Here is a 7,668-nt window from a genome sequence, read left to right on the forward strand (position 1 = left end):
GTTGCATTGCTTTCGTCTGTTCTAGTTTAGCTGCAAGGTCAGCTTCTGCGTCCACACGTTTGCTAGAAGACATAGAGGCGGCTCTGGAGTATGAATCTGAGCCTGAGAATCTGAATGCTCTGAAATAACTGTTTCTGTTTCAGTTTCCCCCCCAAAACAGATCCGTACTCCTCTTTACTTATTATCATCCTTACAAGCTCCTTCTTGAGCCTGTCATTAAAGGTCTTATCTATATCTTCTAGTCGTTTACCAATAAGATCACAAATTTCTGTTGTTAGGGCAACATACTCATCCATTCTCTCGACAACATCTGGAGTAGACGTATGATTATGGCAGATAGGCTCATACAGTTGATGCACTAATGCTTCTTTAGCCTTAATGTCAATTTGTGTTCTAATAAGGTCTTCTGTTGAGCAAAAACCTTTTAGTTTCGGTCAAATCCCTGTTGCTAACTCCTTCCAGGGCTCATAAGCCTTGCTAAATGACCCTTTGTTTTTCTTGGCTTCCTGTTAATGCATCTCCTGCCCATTTTTTGTTAGTCTTCACTCTCTGGAGCAGGACCTGGCCTGTTTTGTCTCTGTAGATTTGTCCGTTTTTTTCAATGGAGGAAAAAGGTTTTTTTGTTTTGTTTTGTTTTTTGGCTTGGTGCACCTGCCCTTTATGTGTATATATCTGAACTCAAATGGGTGAACCAGTTTAACCAAGGTGTACAGACCATCATCGAGCAGTTGTCACTTGGAATGTTACATCATTTCTGTCAGTTCATCTCAGAAATTAACATGTTGATTATTATTCCCTTTCAACAAGAATCACCAATTTTTGGATAGGTCGATCGATAACGAGGGGCTTGAAAGCACGATCCTGTTCCTTAGTCCGACTAAGTATGTATGTACGGATGTATAGGTAGTCTTTCAACACGTGAGCCTTTCTTTCTAGCAAAAGGTTTAACATTAGGTTATTGCCTCTTAATAGAGGTTCCCTAATGTTTGTTAATTTTTATCATAGCGAAGGTTACAATGTCATATGAAATTTGCAAATTTAGGAAAATCCAGCACTAAACTGAAATACTGATAATTTTAAAATAACTATTTAAAGCAGTGTAAGTCATTTACTTTAAAATCAATCCTAGCTTTTCCAGGCCATCTGTTGCTCCATGACTCCATCTGACTATTTATTAATCCTGTCAGGGTAGAATCCCAAAAACAAACACTTTTCCTTTTTATAAACACAAGATCTCAGCAATAAAAGCCTCATAAAGAGGTTAAAACAAAAGATAGTTCTTTTAAAAAGATAAATAAATCAGGAATTAAAGTCAATTCCATTAGAAATTATCCCCTGTCTTGGGGATAATTGCTAGCAGCTTGCCACATTAACCTTTAAACCCTTTTATTTTAGCTACTTAAGATGCATGGCAGCAGTCACACTCCGCCTTGGGCCTAGATGTACAGCTGTTTGTCAACACACCACTTAAAGACAACCCCAATATCCTTGCAGCTTTAGCAGATGCTATATTACAAACCTGGGTTTGACATTAGTTCAGTTGGAGACCTATATACTAATAATATGTTTACTAGCTTCAGACAGCTATCCGAATTCTATGGTCTACACAGACATAATCTTTTTAAATGCCTACAGATTAAACATTGGGTCAGGAGCCAAACATTAGCATACCATACCAAACGCAACTCCACAAAAGGCCTTATTTCTTGTGTTTATGAAATTGTCACTGACAATTTACCAGCCTGTGATAATTGTTCAAAAAAAATCAAATAAGGAATTAGACTTAAATTGAACATATGAAGACAGTAATTTGTCTGGTTGCTAAATTCATCTCAGACATGATTGTTATCTACTCAACACAGTTAATATTATCCACTGAATATTACACTTCATATAGACTGAGTAAACTGAGAGACTGTATCTCTGACCAGTTCAAAAGGTGTAAAATCTCTGTTGGGGATCTTGTTCATATGCTTTGGAGTTGTGTGCAGTTACAGTCCTACTGGAACGCTGTGATCACAATAACCTCAGAGGTGTGTGAATTTCATTCGGACTCTGCTCCTAAGATCTGGATACTTGGAGATACTTTGTGTTGCTTCCAACTACTGTAGCAAAATGCGTATACTTAAAAAACTGGAAATCAACAGCACTTCCGAGCCAGAAACACTGGATTAACGAGCTGTCATCACTCCTGAAAAAATCCTCCATTCAGTATAGGGGGAAATGAACAGTTTGAGCAAACATGGACTCGCTTTTTGAATTTTCTAACATGACTAGGCTTGATGGACTACTCTTTTCTGGTTTGGCTACAGCTTTTACTTATTTTACTTACTTATCTTTATTCTATACTTTATTTACTTTATTTTCACTCCTAAATGTTTGTGTTAGATGGAACTGTTAAAATTAATTTTAATATATACATTGTGATTTTGTTTGTCCCTTATTTATTTACTTTTTCTTAAATAGAATGTACTGCTGTGAAGCACACTAGATGTCAACTTTTGTTAATGATCATATGTTCTTAATAAAAAAAAATAAAGATAAATAAATCTCTTATAGATTTAAAGGTTCATACAAACTTACCCAGTCCTGATATTTATAAAGTAATTTAAAAGTGTGGATATGAAGTCACTTTAATAGAAAAAAATACATTTAGATTTGCAAGGCTTAACAGTCATGCTGCTGGGTAGTGCAGTTTGTCTTCTGTCTTGCTTATATGTAGATAATTTAATTTGCACCATAATAAAACAATTAAAATAAAATAAAAATCACAAAAGTAAAAAAGACATATTTTGGAAATTCATCGATAACACGATAAAATTAGAATTTCCGAGCTTTTCACTGTGTCCAACAAACAGATTGCAAATGCAGGCAACTAAATCAACACTCAACAGAAAGACAAACAGCGTTTCTGATTACAGAGGCTGTCCTGAGGAGGCTGTTTATTTTCTCTTCTCTAACAGCTGGGGTGAGAGCCAGGGGAGGTCAGTCATTGTTCCACCCTTTCACGAGGCTTTATGGAGGATCAAAGGCTCATCACCGAGCCTCGTTTCCACAGCATCTTTACAGCATGGGCTCAAACTGATTTGATGGTATCACACATTTTCTTCCAGTTGGTTCCTCTTAGACAAAAATAAAACTGTGGAGTGGCATTTGAGAAACACAGAACCGGGACACATCTTTCAGAAGCTCCTGCATTTCTAAAGAATAAGTATTAGAAAAATAACTGGACCAAAAAGGGTTTTAAAAGCTCCTGTAAGATACTGTAGCTGGTTATGGTATGCGGATCATTAGGAGAAATGACATGGATCACTAATACTTTCATTGCCAGCTTAAAAATGGAAGTTCACAGCTGTTAATGGTTTTAATGTTTTGGTGTGATTGGTGCATGGCTCACTGTTTGTATATATTCACGGTTCACAGTCCTGTGTTGTTAATGAAACACTGAGAGACCAAATATCACACAAGGCTTTTAGTCACAAGCAACTAAACATGATTATAAATATGCTTTGGGTGAGCTGGCTTTATAGATACATGTGCACACTGCACAAATAAATACACAAACATATTCATTGACATATGCAGCCAAAAATGCACATAAATCCCAGCACTCTGATTTTGGCTGTGCTTGAACAACATTTTTCTGATGGACGTGTTGATGTGCAAGTTTCCACTTAGTAACGTGGAGCTTATTCTGTGTAGGTGGACGTCTGCTACAATCTCTGCAGTAAATATCTGAGGATGAAACTTGATGGAAAAATATGGATGGTAATGATAGCACTACTTTTAGATAGACGGGCATTAAAAGAAGCACATTACATCACTCCTTACAGTGCAATTTCACAAACATGGAAGAGTTGGTTAGAGACAGAGCTGCTGGCCAAGAAATGCAGTTGGCATAAAAGAGCGACTTGACTTTGTGACCTATACTGTAATTTCCTCTTATCGCATTGGAAACACTCCAGCTTGAATTCTGTAAGTGTTTCTTATTTACACAATAAACTCAGTGAAAGGCAGTAAAATAGCAAGGTCTCCACAACTCCTGCTTGTATGTATGGTGTGTTAACAGCACGAGTGCATGTTTGAATGACCCCGTGTCCTCATACACTGAACCAAAACCACATGTTTGGGACAAACAGCTGCTTTTCATAACCACACACTGTCGCAGTGTTATCCATGTTAGGGCACTACAGCCCACATTTTACGGGGTTAAAAAGCAGTTTGAGCTTAATTTGCATCTGTTAGACATCAGAAGGAATTACTGTAAAAGCAATAAATGAAAAAAGTTAACTAAAATTCAATTTCAGACATAGCTCAATATAAATATAGTACTCAAACAGAAATGTGAGTTTTTCTTAATATATTATAGCCTTTTGATTAAAGAATGAATGAGAATCCAGACTTTGAATCATCTGGAATCAATAACATGTAAGCTAAGTATTTTTTACAAGATCTGGGCAAGAGAGTGGATTTTTCACATTTTGCACATACTGAGAGCAGATGTCAGTCATAAATATTATAATGGATAATAGTTTAGACACTGTTAAATATGAAATTTGGCATTTCTTGATCATCCTGATTCACTAATGAGAATATATAACGCATCTGAAGTCTTTGAGAGTCAACAGCACCTGAGGCTGGCCTCTGTTTGACCTTTCACCCTGTATGTCAAGTCAAAGTGTACTTCAAGACCTTATTTCAAAACTACAGCAGTGCCGCATAACTCTCAGGAAAAAAAGTCTATCTAAAACACAAACACACACGTAGAAAAACACACTGACTATCTCAAACAATGGGCACAAATAATACATAATAAGTAAGTTATTGCTTACTCATAGCAGGATAAAAAAAATATTAATAAGTCTCAACTCAAGCTGGACCAAACGTCTGCTGGAAACAGCAGGTGTAAAGGATTGATTTAAAAGTAGATAATATTTTGGCTTATCTGATAAAAAGCAGTAAATTGCTTCACGCTTCAAGCTTTATGGCGGCAACCTGAAAAGCATGATCCTCCTGTTAGGTAACCACAAGAAGCATCTGGTTGGAGGCTAAAATTATTAAAAGACAGGCTGCTGCATTTTGTACCATCTGCAGATGTGCAAGACAGGAAATATTAAAAATAACATACCAAACTTTCACGAGTCAAGTCTACATGAAGTGAAAAGCATGCATGACTACCTGCAGGTCTATAAAATATTCCACCTTAAAAAACAACAGAGCTTTTAAAGTTGTCTAAAATCACAGCCATTTTTTTTTTTTACTGTAAATGTAGGGTCTACAGGGGTACAAATCAGGAGTACTAGTGTCTGATTTAACCTCATTTTAGCTACTTAGACATTAAGGAAGTTAATGGATGTTTTTAATGAGTACTTTGTATCATTTGGCAGCATTTCAAAGGACGCTTTAGTTGAACATTTTTAACCCAGCATGAGACGACCTTCCCTTTTTCTGGCTGTTTTGACAGGTAAGAGTATTTGTTTAGCTACAGTACAACCACACAAGTCCCTCAGCCCATGATGTGCTTTTTGGTTATTAAAATATATAAAACCTTTGATAATTCCTAATAGTGTCACTTATAATCTAATTTAAATGTAAATTAGATTATAATTTAAATAAAAAATACATTCTAGTATTCTCAGCTTACAGTAGTCTGCAATGCTTTGCTGAAGTATATAGTTATTGTGTAAAAGTGTGGCTATTGCTTCCTAATATTAAAGATTAAACTATTGGATATGTAATGGCTGTTTTTTCCTCCCAACATATTTACATATTGCAGATCAAATTTAGTGAAGAAATAAATCGAATCTTGGATTTTTTTTCTCTAAAGACAGAAGCAAAACAAATGAGCCGAGTGTGTGTAAATAAAATTGTCATTTGGTAATAAATGGAAGAAGAAGAAAGGAAATTTTAAAAGAAAAGTGCAAAAAGAAAAGAACTAAGCCTTAATACTGAGAACAAAGGAAAGCCAAAGTTTTATGAAGAGTGACTTGACTGGTGCCAACTTTCTGTCATTTAACGATTTCTCTGTTAGAATTTCTCATACTGAATCCTCATGCAGTCAATGTTACCATGTTAAATGCGTCCATGTTGTAAGAAAGGAAATAATTTCAAACACCACAAATACCATGAAGAAGCAGCTTAAATCATTCATTTTTAAATGCAGAGTTCTAGTTTAGATTTCATAGTTATGAAAGAAAGAAAGTTTATTTTATTCAGTCTATGGCTGTGATGGACTTGACAGACTAATGGTCTGTCCATGGTGCACACTAGCCTACCCTGGATAAGTGATTAAACAGACAGATGGATGGTGAACATAAGATTGGTATGATGATGACAGTTCTATTTCAAGCTTAATTTAAAATTCTAGTTTGTCCAACAGTGTTATTACATTTAATAACAACTATTTAGTAATAAGATATTTATGTATGCGTGACAACAGTAATAGTTCCTGTCAGACATCTGTTGGCAATTTTCAGATATGTTCATGTCAGTTCAAAGTAGGTCAAGTGCTGATTTATACTGCTTTTGAAACAAAAATGAACTAAACCAGGAGAATTCATGTTAAGTGAACACGTCACTGGCGCTGGCAATTATAAACTCCTCGTGACCGGAGGCTCGTGCTGCAGAGACGGTCAGCGTACAGCGGTGACTTATTTCTTTCAACTCTGTCTGTTAAGTTTAAAATAAAATGTGTCTTAATGTTTTCTATTGCTCTATTACATCTAGCAGGCAAAACAAAGTTGTTTTAGTTGTGAATGTGAGGCTAATGCTGTGGGCCGTCCTTCATTGGTTTTCTTGAGACTTAGCTAGAATAAATTTGATATATACTTGCTGTAATTTTCATAAGCATTAACATAATTCATGTCATACTATAAATATAACTAAACAGTGGGCTCACGCATCCAATCTAATTTATTATTGCAAATGCTTGAAGGTTGTTGCCATCCTCAAAGTCCAGACTATCAATCAGGAAGTGGCGTTGTCCAAACATTTTTGAAATAAAGGGGATTTGGAGCTTACTAACTGGCTAACACAGAGCGAAGTTTATAATTTTATTGTTAATTTTTTCAAATAGTCTTTTAAACATCACAAACACACTTGTGTATTTGTAAGAAGAGACTTGTGGTAAGTAGAATTTCTTTGTTATGCTTTTGTGTTTTTGTATACCTGAGCTGCCTTGTTATCAGCATTTTTAAATAAAGAGAATTCCTGTCTCCAAGTGCGTTTCCTCCACCACATCAGCAGCCCTCTTACAGTTGTCATCAGGGAAAGGTTGAAATAAATGCCAAATAGTTCCAAAGTATAGTTCCAAAGAACTAGTGCTGGAAAACCTTGGCTATGACATTCAGCAGACTGTTGAACAATTGACTAATCTGCATCTGCGTATCATTAGCAAGTCTGGCTGGGGTAAATCTCTTTTCCTTTGAACTTAGGCCCATCTCAGAGCACTGGTTTTCAGTGTTTGAGTCTTCATGTTGTACATATCCATTAACTTGAAATACAGGCTATGCCTCACCCTTAAAATGATCAGCTAGAAGAGGAAATGAGCTGTGCAGCCAATTGTGAGCTACCTGTGTTTTTACTTGCCTTGGTTGATTTTATTGAAACATCTGGAATCTAAATGAGTTGTTTTTTTTATTGAAACAGTTGAATAAACGTTTAGACTTT

Source organism: Haplochromis burtoni, unplaced genomic scaffold, assembly GCF_018398535.1.
Source record: "Haplochromis burtoni strain Fernald_Lab_line unplaced genomic scaffold, NCSU_Asbu1 Contig_70, whole genome shotgun sequence".
Taxonomy (NCBI): Eukaryota; Metazoa; Chordata; class Actinopteri; order Cichliformes; family Cichlidae; genus Haplochromis; species Haplochromis burtoni.